This window comes from Parus major, chromosome 1 (assembly GCF_001522545.3).
Source record: "Parus major isolate Abel chromosome 1, Parus_major1.1, whole genome shotgun sequence".
NCBI classification, from domain to species: Eukaryota; Metazoa; Chordata; class Aves; order Passeriformes; family Paridae; genus Parus; species Parus major.
The window spans coordinates 16,467,426-16,485,035 of record NC_031768.1 but is presented as its reverse complement, the minus strand read 5'-3'; positions in this window follow the sequence as shown (position 1 = coordinate 16,485,035).

Sequence of the window (17,610 nt, the reverse complement as noted above, 5' to 3'; positions counted from 1 at the left end):
CAACCCCCAGTCAACTGGCACCTCCTCAGTTGGCCAGGACTGCTGATACATGACTGAAAGTAGCTCAGTGAACTCTTCCAGCACAGGGAACTGTGCTGGCATTACACAAGAACAGGCACTGGTACTGTAAATAGTGGAGCAAGAAACTCACTCCCCTTGTAGGAGCAGATAGGGACACGATTTTTCTTTCTATGTGGTATCTGCCTCATTTTAGGATCCTATACATTCAATTCGCTTGGAGCTATTTTATTCCAGCAGTGGGTGTCACACAACTTGCCACACAGCTGTTGTCAATTAATAACAACGGGATATTATAGTAAAATGAACAGCCTATTAGTTCACATCCTGGTTTATTTTCACGCCTCGCTCTTGAGAAAACCAACAGGCAGCTGCACTGTGACTTTGAACTGGTCCCTATTCATTTCCTACTGGGATGTGCTTGGCCACCAAAATGTATTATGCATGCACACCAGCTCAAAGGAGCCTCGTTCTTGCTTCAAGCCAGTGGAAATAATACATTGGATCTGATGGTTATACAAATAGTAGTAATTATGCAGAAATCAGCCCATGTTCCCTTGGTAATGGCACCTCATTAATTTTGCTGAAACCTCCCTAAATTATAGCAATGAATTCTCCTGTCAGGTTTGGGTTAGGGTTTTTTTTGTTTGTTTGTTTTTCCCTTTCATAAGCAAATTGTGCCATAGAAAATTAAGAAGGGGACATTTCTGCTGGGTTGCAATGGATAGATTTCCCATCCAGTAAAACAGCAGTGGTGAGAAAAAGTGATGTCTAGTACACACTGAAACTGGACTTGCTAACTGCTGTAGAGAAAGTATTACTTTCACCAAAAAAAAATCAAGAACTAGTTCCAGAAGTGGCAGAGCCCAGTTTCCAATGGATTGCTGTAGGCAGTTGAATTACATGAAGGTTGCAGCGTGAACTCACCATGTCAGTAAACATGACAGAACACTGCAGGGAGAAAGTAATAATAATAATTTTGGCAAAAGCTGCTATTAGGCCAGTTAGGGTTTTTTTTTAATAGTAGTAGTTAATGCCAGATAATCTCCTTTGGAGACAACCTTTGACAGAGGAGAGGACTCTTCACTTGACCCTGTGCCCTGTGCAGCTGAAAGTCAGCCATGAAACACAATTCACAAGAGGCTTTGAAGACAGACAGGCATCCCTTGGCTCTTCACATGGGTGCTCTGGCCAATGGCACAACCTGAGCTCTAGCTGGAGTAAGAAAATGAGTGGAAATGCAATGTCTTTGAGACCTTCAGGAGTTTGGCAAATCTGTTTAAAACTAAACAACAAGTTTGAAAATTATTGATAAGGGAGCTTATGGTGGATATGTCTCTGCAGCAAAAGAGATTGGGCTTAGTTTCTTCAGGAACCAGGCTAATTAAGAGATACACTTTCATTATTGTCACTTTTCACATCAAGTTTTCTTCACATTTTGTCACCCTGTCCTGTTGATGGAGGGGGTTGGTGGACACCTGGCAGCCAGCCAAGGTAAGTCCAACACATTCACTTTTATGTTTACTCTTTTTCAAAAGTCCTTCTCTGACTATTTACTCTGATAGTCTCCATATCTGATACCCCTTATTTTCTCTGTCTTCTGCTCAGGTGTTTCTTATGTAAACACATGATCACCCATTGTTTAAAACCACGACACCCATGTTTTTATTAAGCTTTAGTTTTTTATTTGCTTCCTTTTAATTCACCAGTCATGCTACTTAATAATTTTATTTTGTTTTGCCTTTCAAAGTCCATATTCAGTCTTTAAAAGTGCAACACATTAATCATTTAATTCTTCAGGTACACATAGTACTTCCAACAAATGCAACAATAGCCTTTCCTCTAACAAGCTTACAGCTCAAATGATAGATGATAGAAGCCTGAGCTGGGGGCAATCACAGAATGATAAGACTTTCACAGTATACACTTGAGAATGAATTGACCACAGGACATATATAGATCATCACATCCTTGATGGCATGTAACCGTGTAATCAGTGCCTGATAATGGCTTCAAGACATCAAAGCAATGAGGTTTTAAAACAACCTTCTTGTTAGAGTTGTGGGAACAACAAAATAAGTCATCCTTAAGCTGGAGCCTGGTGTGTTTCTAAAAAGGACTGTGAGATGATGTTGCCTGCAGCAGTGGGAGAATGGGTTGGTTTTTTTTAATTTTACTTTTTCTCCACAGTATTTTGTATTTGCTTGTTGTGAACAGGGAGGGAAAGGGGCTTTTTACAGTGTAAATTTACAGAAGGTGAATGTCAAAGCTGCATGCATAAGGGACAGCAGCCAAGGCTCAGCACCTTGGGAATGGATGAAAAAGTGCCATCACGAGATCTAGAATGAAAGCAGGGTAATGACCCTTCCTTTCCACTGCCTTGTCCACCTGCACCTGTGGTAGCTACTGTCCTTGCCTAAGAGGTGAGAGTATTTGGTTTATTGCACAAGAAAGGGACATTGTGCATTGGACTGATCCCAGCAGATCACAGACCAACCCAGTGGCGGCTGTCAATCTGCCTTCAGAGCATGGCACCTGGCACTGCTAACTTGCCAAACCACGTTAAAATAAAGCATAAACTATTTTCCAAATAAACAGTTGTTCTAGCTTTTAGAGAGAATGGAGAATCAGGGAGGAGAAGGAAGGTGGTCTGCAGGTCAGAAAGAGAAGCAGGGGCACATGGCCAGAAAATGATCTCACAATTGACTGTGATCTGCTTTTGAAAAATAGCTTCTACTCCATCTGCACCAGTATATTTGATGAGAAATTATACTGCTGGAAGAGTGGCTAGACATCTTAAGAAAAAATTAAAGGTTTATTTGATTATATGGGGATAAAACATTTGTGCAGACAAAGCATAATTAAATACCACACTGTACAGCCCTCAGAATGTTGCTGCAAGGTTAAGGTACTGTCTTTTTCCCTCCCTCGTGCACTGATTGCATTTTGCCTACACACACACACACACACACACACACACACACACAGTCTGTCAGTTTGCTGGATTTGCAACTTTTCTCCCAATTTGAAAGAGTATTTTCTTACTGGAAAAAATACTTTTGTACCACTGCTGATACCTTCCCAAATATTGGTAGTATTCAGGGAACCATGACAGGGAATGGCTTATTCATCCTCTGTGTGTTTCTGTCATTGATCATACCTAGAGACTGACTCCTGTTTGAAATACGGATGTTTCCTGACTGCTTGCCTAGAAAAACAGATATCTGAATGACAAAGGCTGAAAGGGAAACTGCAGTGTAACTGTAGTCTTTAAATTTTTTTATTGGATTTTAAGTAGGAAAATTTTTTCTGCAGTGCTCCATGGCAGAGAAGTCCAGGAGTTTCTGCTTAGTACCTTCTTGGTGGCTTTGGAGCCCCAGACCCCAGGAGCCAGACTATGGATTCTGCTTTCTTCCTGGTTTCTGCCGGACCTGACCTCACACAACTGAATGCTTCATCGTCTGTCACTGCACAGAAGCCAGGCAACACTTTTTTTTTGGAGTTTTTAAAGCACCTCTAAGTGGTTTGACACATAACTAATTCTACAAAAGCTCTCCTCAGCTTCTCCATTCTGTGCCTACTTCACTGTCCTCTTCAAGTCGTCTTTTGCAGCATGGCTGCTGAAACCTTGACATGGAAAAAGGCACCTGCTGTTTCTGCAATCTCTGTCTGCCACCCCATCCATGCCCACCCAGGGAAGTTTGTCAGCTTATTACATTGTGCAGTGGGGGGCAAGGATGGCCTTTGGTCCGCACCCAGCGTGCAGGGATCCTTCTCTGAGCAAGCACATCTGAGCACAACAGCAACACAAACATATTGACAAAACAGTATTTGGAATAGAAACAGGATTCTGCCACAAACACTCTCGAGAGCTCCTTTCCCCTCTCTGTTGCTGTGAGGAGTTTGATCTCTCTCTGTGCACTGCCTTCACCAAATGTCTTCCACAGCACACTCAGGGGTTCAGGGTAATCTGAGTTTCAAGTGCATTCCTCCTTTGTTTTGAACGCAGATATAATAGTAACACTCCTCCTTGATTTTCTTGAAGAGTTTTGTTAATGCATTTCATAGTGATTTGACTTTCTCTCTATTGCCTATTTTTAGGTGTCTTTCTGGCAATAAAGATGTATTTTCCCTCATGAGAGAGTGGAGAGTGTTTACTCCTCAGCTCTTTAGGTCTGCTTCACCTTACTCCATCTCTTTCAGATAAGCCATTTATATCAGGGTTGGGGAAATACAGTACATCAAACTTTCTGAAACAAGACAGGAGCTAAAAAAACTGTGGTGTGATTGTTCTGGTATGGGGTGACACAACACTTGTGCCACGTCTTGGTGGTGGAAAAAGGATTCAGCAGCCATCACTGCTGAGGCCCTCAGAGACTAACTCAGATCTGGAGTTGGCATCCACAACCTGTTTCCCAGAAAACCACCGGTGGTTAAACACATGGCAAACTATAGCATGTGTCTCTTAATTCTTGAGAAAAGTTACACAAAATCCCTTACATATCCCTTATGTTACAACAATCCAAACTCCCTGAAGGGAGGGGAAAATGGGGTAAAATGCAGCATGGATGAGGAGGCAAGAGGACCAGATGGGACAGTTCCCCTGACAGCAAGACGTGTGATCAGTGAAAGGGTCTCCAGAACAATGGTGCAACACCACTGACCTGCCCATCAAACATCACCTTGCTGTTGAGCAGGTATTTTGGCAGTCAGCTCTGTGGGGAGGTTTGTCCTGAAAACTGCTTACTCATTGTTTCATGTCTGGAATAAAAGCTGAGAGCCTGAGGGAAGTTTCATCCTCACAGGTTCAAAGGCCTTCATAAAAAACATGACTGGAGGTGCCATCAAACAAAGTTCTTCATGTCTGACCTTTGTCTGGTGATGCAGCTTTCCTCTTGCCACTCCAGACTCCATTTCAGTCACCCAGAATAGGTAATGCATTATTCCTTCATGTTCATATACAGATGAACAGAAGGTGTAGTCACTATAATAGATCTGGGTCCAGCTCAGCTTTGTCTCAAAAATAATTATGGTTTTAGATCAAGCCAAGCTTAGCATTTGTCCCAAGTATGGATTTCAGACCAACCAAGTATGTAAGCAACCCAACATGTAAGCTTTTTGCAAGGCTGGTTTTGAACTTTCCAAGAAGCAAAAGGCCTCTGGTACAGACCTGTGTCACTGCACCTGCCTTGATTTGAACTGAAATGATCACTAATCTCTTGATTCTAAAACATATTTTTTGCTTCTTAAAAACGATAGAAAAAAGGGTCTGTTGACAGCTGCTGTTAGGCAAGAAGAGATCAAAATGTGCTAAAACAGAGTTTCTTTAGCATTGTGCACGAGTCTTCAAATTTTTTTCACCTAGTAAAAATCTGGGATAGTAGCAAAGACTGATTCACACTGTTATTCTAGGCAATTAAGGAATTTTAACGTTTTGCAACTTTTTGAAATATCTTAAGCCACAGGTAATTCACTGTAGTCCTAACATCTGTCATTTCCTTGGGAATATTTCACTTGTCAGAAATTAAAATGCATTACTACTAATGAGATATTCTGATTTCAGATTGTCATTTCCAATTCTAAATATAAAAGTGCCAGCACATATGACCCCCCACAACTGAATAATTTTATCATCTTTCTCAGAAGTAGCATCAGTACTTTTGTTTTTTCTTGTAGAAGAAAAGCCTTTACCATAATGACACCCTTATAGTCAAATGGAAGACATAACATAGATACAAAGGAATGAAATAATTGCATCAGTGATTTTGCAATATTTTCTTCATAAAAGAGAATAAAAAAATACAAAAGGAAAGTTCTTTAAGTTCTTATGTACAGTCATATAAGGCAGATTTTGGGTTTGTTTCCAAATGCATGAAAAAAAATACCTAAAAGCAGAGCCTCTGAAAACCGAGTCTCAGCTTTGTCTTTGAAAACTGCAGGAACAGCAGGCAATGTTTGTGCTACTTGTAAATCTCTATAAATTAAATGCCTTTTCTTTTCATCACACCAATATCTCACTTTGCAAACTACGCAGCTATTCATGAGAGACCTTTTAAAATACAAGTAGCAGATTCATAAACAAGCTGGATTTCAGGGATAATTTTGCCATATGCAAACCTCATATCCGTCTCCTGCAGAGCTTTTCCTTTTTCAGCAGACTCCTTGCAGCAGGCAAAAGTTTCTGTTGGCATCATCATTCATCTTACTATTTGGCCCTCTCAGCCTTGTATGCTCTATATTGGATATCCTGTATTTGATGTAGGGTATAAGATGGCTCAGGAGGGAGCCAACAAGTAAGCAGACATTTATAAACTCTCCCTTTATCTAGCACACGTAGTTGGAATTATCCCAATAATTGCTGCAATTACACAACCTGTTCCTATTCTGTAATTTAATTCCTCTTCACATGTCTATACATTATAATACTCCTCTGTATACCCCCTTCAATGTTTTACAAGTTGTTTTTAGGTGAGTATTAGTAAGTGTATTAATAATGGTGATTAAATAATAGGAATATTTCTTAACTACTTCCTGCTCAGTACTGAGAAACTGTATTTTGAATAAACTGCTCTGGTTTATTCTAATAGAAAAATATTTCAGAATACAGCACTCTACTGGATATCTAATTAGGTCAATATTCAGACTATGTCCCCTTTTCCCATCATATGTCCACTTGAAAGACAAGAGGAGCTGGTAGATTTTTGCCAAATTCTTCTCCTTTAATAAGAAGAGAATAAGACCACGTGAGGAGATTAAGAGATAAAGGATTTTTTTGGATCATCAGGTCTAGTTTTCTGTTATCTCTGTTATGTCACACACATTTTTCCATAAAGAGTCAAGTATCTAAGTTTATTTTTCACTCATATCAGTGATCATCTACTGGCTAGGAACATCGGGCTCATTTCCACTTGGAAATTATTCTTGTCCTTGTTTATTTCCAGTTGATCTTGTATCAGCATTTAGGTCAGCTAAATACAGTGAGGTCCTTTGGTTAGCTGCCAGAAAATGGGGCTTCCTCTCTTCTAATTCTCCTCTCCTTCTTACCCTTGTTCTTACTCCTCTTCAGAAAGCACAGATCATCACAACCATGTGCTGTGTTTCGGGTGGGACCTTATCAGTGGTTCACAGAGGGTAAATGAGACTTTTCCAGTGTCTGCTGAAAGAGCTCTGCCTGATCCAGCCACCGTGTTGGCCTTCCCACAGTAGCATCTCAACCTGCTCACCCTGCAGCTGCTTAGAGTAACAAAGTCTTGTTCCTTCTTCCTTTGTTTGCAGCTGATGAACTCCAGCTCACAGCAGGAATTTTAGGTACTTAGTGACTTTGTAATTTTGCCTTCTATAATGTCATTATTTCTTTATTATGTCAAGATTTAAAGTCATCTTTTGTTCCTGCACTGTTCCTTCCAGCTGTTTCCACCTAGAACTCATCAGCATATTTCTACCTTTTCTGTCAAACTCTAAGATATTTCTGAATCCCAAATCCAGTATCCAAGAAATTCAGTTCTTTTTTCCACTGCTCATTAGTTCCCCTTGTCCCTTGCATTTTGCTTAGCACCCATTTCCTTAGTTATCATATACAAATTAACAAACAAAACTCCAGCCCTATTAATCATTTCCAGTGAGGAAACGTTTAACCTAAGTCCAGGCAGGTTAAAGCTGTTTCACTCCCCTTTTATCAAAAATTAATTGATTCATGAGGGATAAGTATTAAGTTAGACTGACAAAATCTACTGTCAGGAGATGGCAAATCTATGTTGTGTTTTATACCATTCCCCATTTAGTTCCTTGCCTTTAATTATTCTTTTAGAATTATGGGATGAATATTGCTCTAAGTTTCTAATTTGACTGCATTCAGCATTTTGAACTCAAATTTGTTTATGGGAATTGGCATATTTTATCATCAAGTTAATAATTACTGAGTTCACTTGAAAACACAATAATGTTTAATTATTTGTAAGGCTTTCTGTGATGGACTATGTCTATTTGAGCACCTATTCTGCTGAATAAACTTCTTATTTGCTTTAAAGTACATTACAAAGTCTAAATTACTGCCATTTTTCTACCATCATAACCTCCTTGATTTTCAAATTGTCTTTTTTATTATTGATCTGCTCTTTCATTTTTATCTGATCAGTCTAAAGAATGCCTGCTTCTCTATACAGAGCAATATGCAGAGAAAACCCAGGGAAAATGTGCCTCACTGTTTTTTCCATGGTTCTTCATTCTACATCTAAAAAGGGAGTTTCTTCATTCATACTGCAATTCTTAAAATGTTTTTAACTTGGAGAAGTATTCAAATATTAATCTACTCAAATGCCTTCACACCAACAACACAGATATTAACACTAGGGGGAAAAAACCAGCTGAAGATGTGTGTGAATTAATTGCTAATCACACAGTACCATAGTACATTTGTTTTTTTTAAAAACTAGCACAAAAAGCCTTTCTGACTGCCATTCTTAGAAGTGTCTCTCTAATCACCTGAAGCATTTATCTTCACACGTCAAAAAACTAGAGGAATTGACCTAGTTGCTAGATTTAAGGAAACAAGATATACAAAGGAAGATGCTGGAGGTTTTCAAGACAAGATGTTGCCAGGGTTACAGGAATTTGCTCATTCAATCCTCTCCACCACACTTGAACTATTCCAAACTGCTTCATGTGCCTGCACACTGAAATAAGTGCATGCACCAAAGTCCTGAGAATATAATTTCTAGATGTGGAGAAACACAGCATGCTGTGTTCAACACTGTTTTCAGCTCATTTTGTTCCTTACTCCTTATCAAATCAAATAGTCTATGTAAAAAAAAAAAAAAAGAAAAAAGAATGAGATGGCCTTGGTTTGAGGGAACTAACTATTCAGGTGATCAATATATTTTGGTTCTATTTCCATAATGACATAGAGTCTTAATGAGCAGAGTCTTAGCATTTCATATTAGACTTCATGGTAGTACTGAAGAGTTGCAGAAAAGTAAACCTACTTTTTAAGTGTGTTTCCATTCATATCTCACCTTATCAGTATCCAATCAAAATAAAATACTTGTTATAAAAGAGTACACTGTAAAACTCCTTTAGAGTAAGATAAATGTTAAGATTTGAACCATGTGGAGTTTTCCTGGCCCTGCCTGGACTTGCACCACAGGTCCCCTGTGGCATCCCTTGCCACTCAGCAACCTGGTCACTGTCACATCCCCGTCCTGCCTGCCCCTGCCTCTTGTGTGAACCTCAGACTCACACTGCAGCAGTTTCTCTGCTGGATTCTGGACATGGCTCACTGCCTTGACTTCCTCTGGGACTGTTGGTTCCTGCCACTGTCACCAACCCACCCCTCCTCAGACCCTGTGGGATAGTGCCCACTGCAGAGGGCAAACTAAACACAAGCTCCAAGGGCACCAAGGGATGACAACTCTGTGCAAAGAAAGCTCAAGTCCTGTGGGAGCTGTGGTGAGAATGAGTCTTCCTCTCTCTTTCATTCTTCCAGATGGCTCTGATTTTCCAGGTTGGGGATCAGCCCAACTCAGCACAGTCTGTTGGGAGTCTGACACAACTTTTCTGTTGGACTGTCCTTTGAGCAAGAAGAATTATGGCAGCATTTGCAGCAGTTAGCCTTGCAAGCCAGTGGAGAGGTTTATTCTGCCTGAGAAGGTGCTTTTTTTGCCGTATTACAACCACCACACCATAGCAGCTACCAATCATGCCTCTGAGCTTCCCTGGGCATATACAGGGCCAAGGAGAAGCCAGCAGTATGTGAAGCTTGATTTCATCTCAGAAATACCTAATAGGTCTCTGGGTGCTGATTGCTACAGATCTCAGCACACCACAGGGTGTAAGAAACTAACCTCAGTTTCCATGGGTGACCCATAAAGCATCCCTTTCCTCAGACTGTGCCAATAGTTCTAGTCTTTGATACGTTTCTCAAGGCCAGTCACTAATTACCTCACTGATTGATGCAGAAAGCTGTGAGGATACGCTGCTTTTGTCATCAAGCAACTTTTTTAAAAAAAATCTTCATTAAGGAAAGCTGGAGATGTGGTTTGTGTGAGGTCCATATGGACAGAACCAAAAGATCTGCTAGACCCACTAGTAAGGTAGAGACCAGAATGATTTCACCTGCTGTATTTTCATTATGAAAATGCACCTCAGCAAATGGTTAACATTACTTGGGCATGCCTTACCTGGTTTTTGTGAGAACACTTAGTGCAGTTCCCTGCACACCTTAAGTTTTGAAGGACTCACAGAAAGGGGGCAGAAATGGGTTCAGCCTGCTACAGGCACTCTGCCATAGTGACTGCACTGTGGTCTTACACAGATGTAATCCCAGCAGTGCCAGTGCTGTTCAGGCATGTACATCCAAATGAAGTGCAGTGTTCAGAACACAGGCACTATGCCTTGCCTTGCATCATGGCATACAGCCCTGCCCAGCTGCCTTTTGCACAACCTGGCCCCAGAGCCTCTGAATTCCTGATTCCACAAGCAACTCCTAGTGTTCAGCAGCAGAACAGAAGGGCAGAACACAAGCTGTGCATTCACCACCTGCCCCTAAAGGCAGCTCTCCTGGTTCCCAGCCCTGCCTTATTACAGAGCAGGGTCCCTGTAGAGCATAGAGGAGGGTTTCCAAATCCCTGGAGGAGGAGGAGGAAAAGGAGGAGGAGGATATGAGATCGAAGATTATGCTGGAGTGAAGAGCTGGGGCAGGAGAACTCATTGTATGACCTTGAATTGTAGTGTTCACTGTGGAGACACATCACAGGCTTGTCACCTCTCCTTTGTTCCCGTTCCAGCTGAGCACTCAATGTTCCAATTCTCTCCTAATCAGCACCACACTTTGTGAGCAACACAGAAAGTTTCCCATTTTCTAGGTACATCAAAATAATGCCTTGCTTTAATCTCCTTCCTGCAGAGAAACAGAGGGAGAAAGATGTTCTTCCATCTCTGTCCCTATACTAAGAGCTGTTTAGTGCAGCCTTATTGACAATACTCAAAAACAATCTAGCTCACTGCCTTCAGAACTGAAAAACAGGACAATCAGGGATCACATAAAATCTCTGCTGTCACCACTTTAAAAGCCCTTTAATGGACAGCTCTTAAACCCAGGATCAGATCAGAGGCATGTCCAGGCAGAGAATGACTTAGGGTGCAGTGTGACAAGGTTACAAAACCTAGGCCCCTCCATCTCATTTGTTCTGAAATTTATCTCCGTAGTCTTGGACTCACAAAGCAACTGCAAACACTCACTGAAGACAGATAGTCTTCTTGAAATGAGGGTCAAATACTGGGTGACACTCAGCACTAGTAGAACCATAGCTAAAATACCCCAGCTGGATAAAGACAATATATGTCTGCTAGACAACAAATACGTTTTTGCAAGAATTTCCTATTGGTAGTCTTGATATTCATGCAATATGGTTACTTAAATGCTTGGCTTAGCTACTGAGAAGAGACAACTGCAGATACAAAAAAACAGTATCAGTTTGTGGGAACTTTATTCCATGGTCTGATGGTCTTTGGGGCAGCATAAGAGAACCTGTGCATGAAACAAGAAAACAGGCAAGTAAGCAGTGATCCTGACAAATGGCATAGCCACTTATTCTAATTAACTAAATTTAATTACTGGAGTCAGACAAACTGTCTTTCTACAAGCAGCCAACAAAATCAATACCAAGGATTAGTCACAGCAAATATAGTAGTGCTGCCTGTTAGAAAAGTGACTGGACATTTCTTATTAGAAGACCTGCTTTTAAACTAAATCTCCTTTGCACAGCTCCATCTGTCTGAACAGAAATTGTCCATATGCGATGTCTAATTTTGACTAATTTTTCCAGAAAATTTTAGCAGAAAGAGTATAACCATTTCCAAGAATCAAAGCAGTGAACAGGATACCACTTTGCCATGCAACTTTCCAGGACAATTGTTTCCATCTTCTTAGCCTTTGCTTCAGAGGGAGTACTTAAAATGCAGTAGAAAGTGGAAGCTAGCATCAGGAACTGCAACTGTGCTTTCCATAGGGTCTAGCTAAACTCAGCTAAGATTTGCAGTCCTCAGACACTCCACAGATGCTCTGAAGTGTTTGACAGCAGAAATACCCAGAGGTGCAGCCCTCCCTGAGAACAGTGCACCTATTTCCCTCACTGACGCAATCCAGAAAACCTCTCAACATACAGGAGCACTGGGAAACTCCCCTGAACAGCTGCTGTGAGTCACTGGGGATAAACAAAGAATTTGTACTTAATTGGACCTTAGGTGCCACTCAAGCAACCCAAGAGAGGGACCAGCTCTTTATGAATAAGGGATGCAAATCAAAATAACAAGAAATAAAAAGACTGGCCAGGTACAGCAGATTCAGACTTAGGCCTGGGACAGGAAGGAGGCTGGGGAAGAAGAGCCAAAGGACCAAAAGCTCAAGAACTGGGCCTGTGGAAACCTCATGAGGCTAAACAGGGACAAGTACCAAATGCTGCACCAGGGTCAGGGAAATCACCAGTATCCAAAGAAAAGCTGGACATGAGTTGCAGCCCAGAAAGCCACCTGTAGCCTGGGCAGCATCAAAAACAGGCCAGGGAGGGGCTTCTGGCCCCTGCTCTGTGCTCATGAGATCCTGCACACAATACTGCATCCAGCTCTGGGGTCCCTGACATAGGAAGGACATCAGCTTGCCAGAGTGAGTCCAGAGGAGGCTGTGAAAACGATCAGAGGGCAGCAGCACCTTTCCCATGAAGACAGGTTGAGAGAGTTGGAGTTGTTTAGCCTGGAGAGAAGGCTCTGGGGTGATATTATAGCACCTGCCTAAAGGGGAAGGTACCTAAAGGGGGCTACAAGAGAGCTGGGGAGGAACTTTTTACAAGGATGTGTAGTGGTAGGACAAGGAGTAATGCCTTTAAACTGAATTTTTTGTAGGTTTTGATTAGATATTAGGAAGAAATTCTTGACTGTGAGAGTGGTGAGACAGTGGAACAGGTTGGCCAGAGAGATGGTGGATGCCCCATCCCTGCAAACATTCAAGGTCAGCATGAACAGGGCTCTGAGCAGCCTGGTTTAGATGATGTCCTTGCTCACTGCAGAGGGGTTTGGTCTAGATGACTTTTAAAGGTCCCTCTTAAATCATTCTATGATTTTATCTTGAGACAAGCACACAGATGGTGGATCTAGTCCATATTCTGTGGGGGCTCTCACACACACCAGTGTCCTCTCCAAGGTGGTCTCCATGTGGACAAAATTCCCTCAGTGAAAGCCAGACAGAAACTTTGATGGAGTCTAAGAGGTTCCTCAGTGCAATAAGGAACTCCAGGACAAGGGGAAGAACAGGGACTGGAAGGAAGCAGAAGATAAGGCACATCACTAGGCAGGAGAGAATACTGCTGTGAGTGACAGAAAAAAGATTAATATTTCTTATAAAAGAAGAATTCTAATCAATACATATTAAAATGTCAGTAAGGCAAAATAAACACATTAATTTTATTAATCCTCTTCTCTTCTAGCATGTGTGCTGACCATTCCTGGCCCACAACAAGAAGAGGCAACCAAGCCTTATCCAACCAGGCAACGAAGCCATCAATAAACCTATCACCACTATGCCTAAGGGAATTCTCTCCTAACCCATTTAAGTTCCAGTGAGCTTAGGAGTAGCTGTCAGATCAGACCTTGATGATCTTTCTAATAATCTTTTCAGGCCACTGGGGAAGAAATAAAATTGAACATTTTATTATCTGACTTGCCGTGGGTTTGGATTTGGTGTTTTTTTCATTTCTTATTTGAGAAATCCAGCCTTTCAAGGACTGTCTTCGAAATCTTTCTACTTATTTCCTTGGGTGGGGCTTCCAGAGGGAAATATAACCACATAAAACCAATAATCAATTAATAATTTAATAATTAATATTCACTAGAAGACAATTTAACCTGCTCTGGCTTACTTTACTGTGAGGTGGACAAAAAGACCTCATATTTGCTGCACCTGGGGGAGCAATCACCTCTGAAAGCATCACAGGTATTCCAGCAGGAGTGATCTGTCTTCAGCCTCAACTTATGTTGTGCAAATTTTAGCACAAGTTTGTGTCCCAGAGCATCTGTTCACTGCCAAAATTTTGTCTTAGTAATAAAAAAAATTAAAAAATAAAAAATAAATAAACAAAACATAAAACACATGTTTCTGTATTTCAGTAGTTGTCAAACATTTGGGCTGGAAATGTTGGTTGGCATACAAACATTGAGAGATGAACAAAGTAATCTGCAGTTTTTATTCATCTAGGGTTCCCTGTAATATGTCTGTTATGGGAGAAGGCCAGATTATTTCCTGTCTCCTCTCCTGTGAATCTGCATTCTGAAAATGCATGAAAAAAACCCCAGCAAAAGCAATTCAAACATTGAGTTAAGTCATGCTTTGTAAAATAAGTGACATAAATTTGCATGGACAAGAAGGGCAGACACAGGAAAAGCATTAGAATGCAGCACACAGACAGACAACTCTCCCTCTTAGTTTCATCTCAACATAATTTAGGTCTCATGCTCTTAAAAAACAGGTGTCATTGTACAGTACTGAATCAGACATGCAGAGCTGTGACTGATGGGAAGCTCAGCCAGCAGTCCAGCCTAGCATTTCTGCTATTTTGCTTCATCAGACAGAGCCCCTGATGTGTCTGCTACTTGTCTGAAGCAGTCATGAAGGCAGGCATTGTCAGTACTACACCATCTCCCTCCTGCTTCCCTACCTGCACTGGTGGGAAAGGAGCCACTGAACAACAGGAGACACACTCAATTCTTAGAATCTCAATTCATTCTTCACAAAATAGGTTGTAAACCTTGTTTCAATCTATGCTAGCTATCAGATAACCTGACTTTTTTCAGGGCAGGTTTTTAGCTGACTCACATCTTGGGAAAAAGCCATGATGCCAGGACTTTCCCACAGTCACCTTTAGAAAACTGCTGCTGTGGTTTCAGATTTAGCAAAGGACTTATCCCATTTCAGACAAGTATAAGGAGAGGGAGAGGAAGACAGAAATACACTTTCTTCATCTCAAATTGCTGCATTTAATGGCATCAGTAGTGCAGTAGTGAAGTCTGGCTGAGAACCCCTCACATAAGTTGTTGCATGGCAAAGAAGGAAACTCAGGAGATAAAAGCCCAGGCAGGCATCACACCTGTGATTCTCTTCCCTTGGCAGGCACATCTGGCTTTAGGGAGTGTAAGGGTCACTTTAAGGCAGCTACAGCAAGCACTGTGAATAACTTTTTTCCCTACACTAGCTCGTTTTAGATTTGCTGCCAATTTTTTTTATTTGGAGCATTGTTATAACACTTTGATACAAGAAAATAATCACTGATGGGAGCTAGTAATTATCTGTTGCAGAGATCACAAGAAGAAAAGAAAGAAATGATAAAACATTGGCTGCAGCGCAGTGCATTAACTTGATGCCTTCAAATTCTCCTCAGCTTTCATCTCTTTTTATTTTAGTTACCGTTGCTCATCTCTGTGTGGCCTCCTGTGGTTCCTGATCCCTTCCATCCAAAAGGCATATATTAAACCTTAGAACTGTGTCCAGCTTTTTACCAATGAACGGTTGTCAAAAGAAAAATACAAATAATTGACAACTTTTTTAAGTCACTTCATAACCTTTCCCTCTGGCTTAACTTGCTTCCAGCTCCAAACGTCTCCTATTCATGTAAGAATCAAATAAGGAATATTTTTGTTTTCATACAATGTGTCTTCCCAGTCTTATTCCAACACACATTTGTTGTCATCCTTGTAGAAATAAAAAATGCAGCTGTTCTTTTTAAGAGCATGAAGCTTTAGCAGAAAGAAGCCCCATGGGGCTCATATGTCTCTGCTCCCTCTAGTCCTAGTCTCTTCTTTTCATCCTTGGGATGAGAATACAGACAATGTGTGTGTTTGAAGGACATTATAACATTATCTTTTCCAACCCCAGGTGGCTAAAATGCTCCCTGATGAATGCCATAAGGAGTCCTTCATTGCAGCTGTCTTGGTGCACAGATGTTGGCTCCCTCCATAGGACAGGTTTGCTGGTGACAGGACAGACCCGTGGGCTCTGTGCCCCAGCCCTGAAAGCCACCAAATGAAACCAGAGCAAGGATTTGCATAATTAAGCACCACATGCTCTCTAAGCCTGAGCCCTATGAATAATCACAAGGTTTAAATGCCAAAGCTCCCATAGCCTCATACCTTTGTCATCATGAGCTATTTCACTTTGATAAATTGCATTAGTGATTCTGTGTCTCTCATAGCCAAAGCCACCCTTGAGTTAAAGACCCACCAGTTTTGGTGACACTCATGCCCAGATTTTCACAGTGTGCTAAAATCTTTGTGAAATCTGGTACCATTTATATTGAAGAGGAGATCTGGCCTCTTAATGGGTGTATCATAGTGAGACTAGAGAAAGCCTAATGAAATCCATGCTGGGATATTTCATTATCTTGCAAGCAATAAAGCCATCAAAACAAAGCCATTTGTTATCTTTCCTATTAGGGAAGAAAACAAGTGATCTATATAATTTAGATTATCTCATTGTCCTCCCTGTTCAAAAATGATAGCAGCATAATGAACATTAAAAAAGGCAATGTATATTATTCACTTGTTTCTTTCCACAGTAAGAAAGCAGTGCCTTGGAAGGAGGAATAAGCTTGAGGGCTCAGCTGCACAAAAATTGCCTATTTTACAGCTCATTGCATTGTTAAGTAACATTATAGTGTAATTTGGCCTTTGGGATATAGTTTTACATAGGCTAGACTAGCACTTACAAATTTTTTTTAATATTCTTTTCCCCCAAAAATGCTACACATAACCAAATTCAATATTTGGATTTTCAAATCTGCACTAAGTGGAAATGACTATGAGCATATATGACAGTAGGCTGCTTCTGGACTCTAAAAACATAATTGTTTCTAAAGTGATATATTAAACACTTCAGAATTGCTTATTTCTACTGTCTGTCTTTTTAAAACAGATTATAGGGTCTTTATGATAAGAGCTCTGTCACACTGACATGCCATAAGGCTGTGATTGTAGTAAGAGATTTGGGACATTTAAAAAACGCAATTATTATAGTAATTTTTGTCCTGCTTTTGTAAGAAAAAAAATATTTCTGTGACTGCAGCATTTTTCCCTATCCCTTCCTCAGTCTGTCAGTTCTCACAGCTTTCAGGAAATTTTCAAACAAGTGCAACAAAGAAACAAGAGTGTCAGAAATGTTGAATTCCACCAAACTTTGTGGAAATAGGCTAGAAATGCCCAGGTAAAAGGCAGTTATTGCTGCCAAAAGACACCAGAGAGTTGAGCAAGTGTATTGGGTACACTGCTAGCAAAGCACTTCTGGCCTGAAGTCACAGGCAACTGCTCTGGGGCTCACACCTCATCTCTGGTGGCAATGACAATGCTTAAAAAGGATATTTAATGTGCTCCAAAGCACACATCTTCCACAGCTGCCTAGAACACTGAGGACAAATGAAAACAAAAGCTCAGCTGCAGAATCACCATTGGTAGCATGGGAAAGACACTCAGTACAGACACCGTGTTTAATGAAGATTACACGAGAAGTAGACCAAAGCAATTGTAGAGTAGGTTTAGCCAGTGTTTGAATTCAACAAG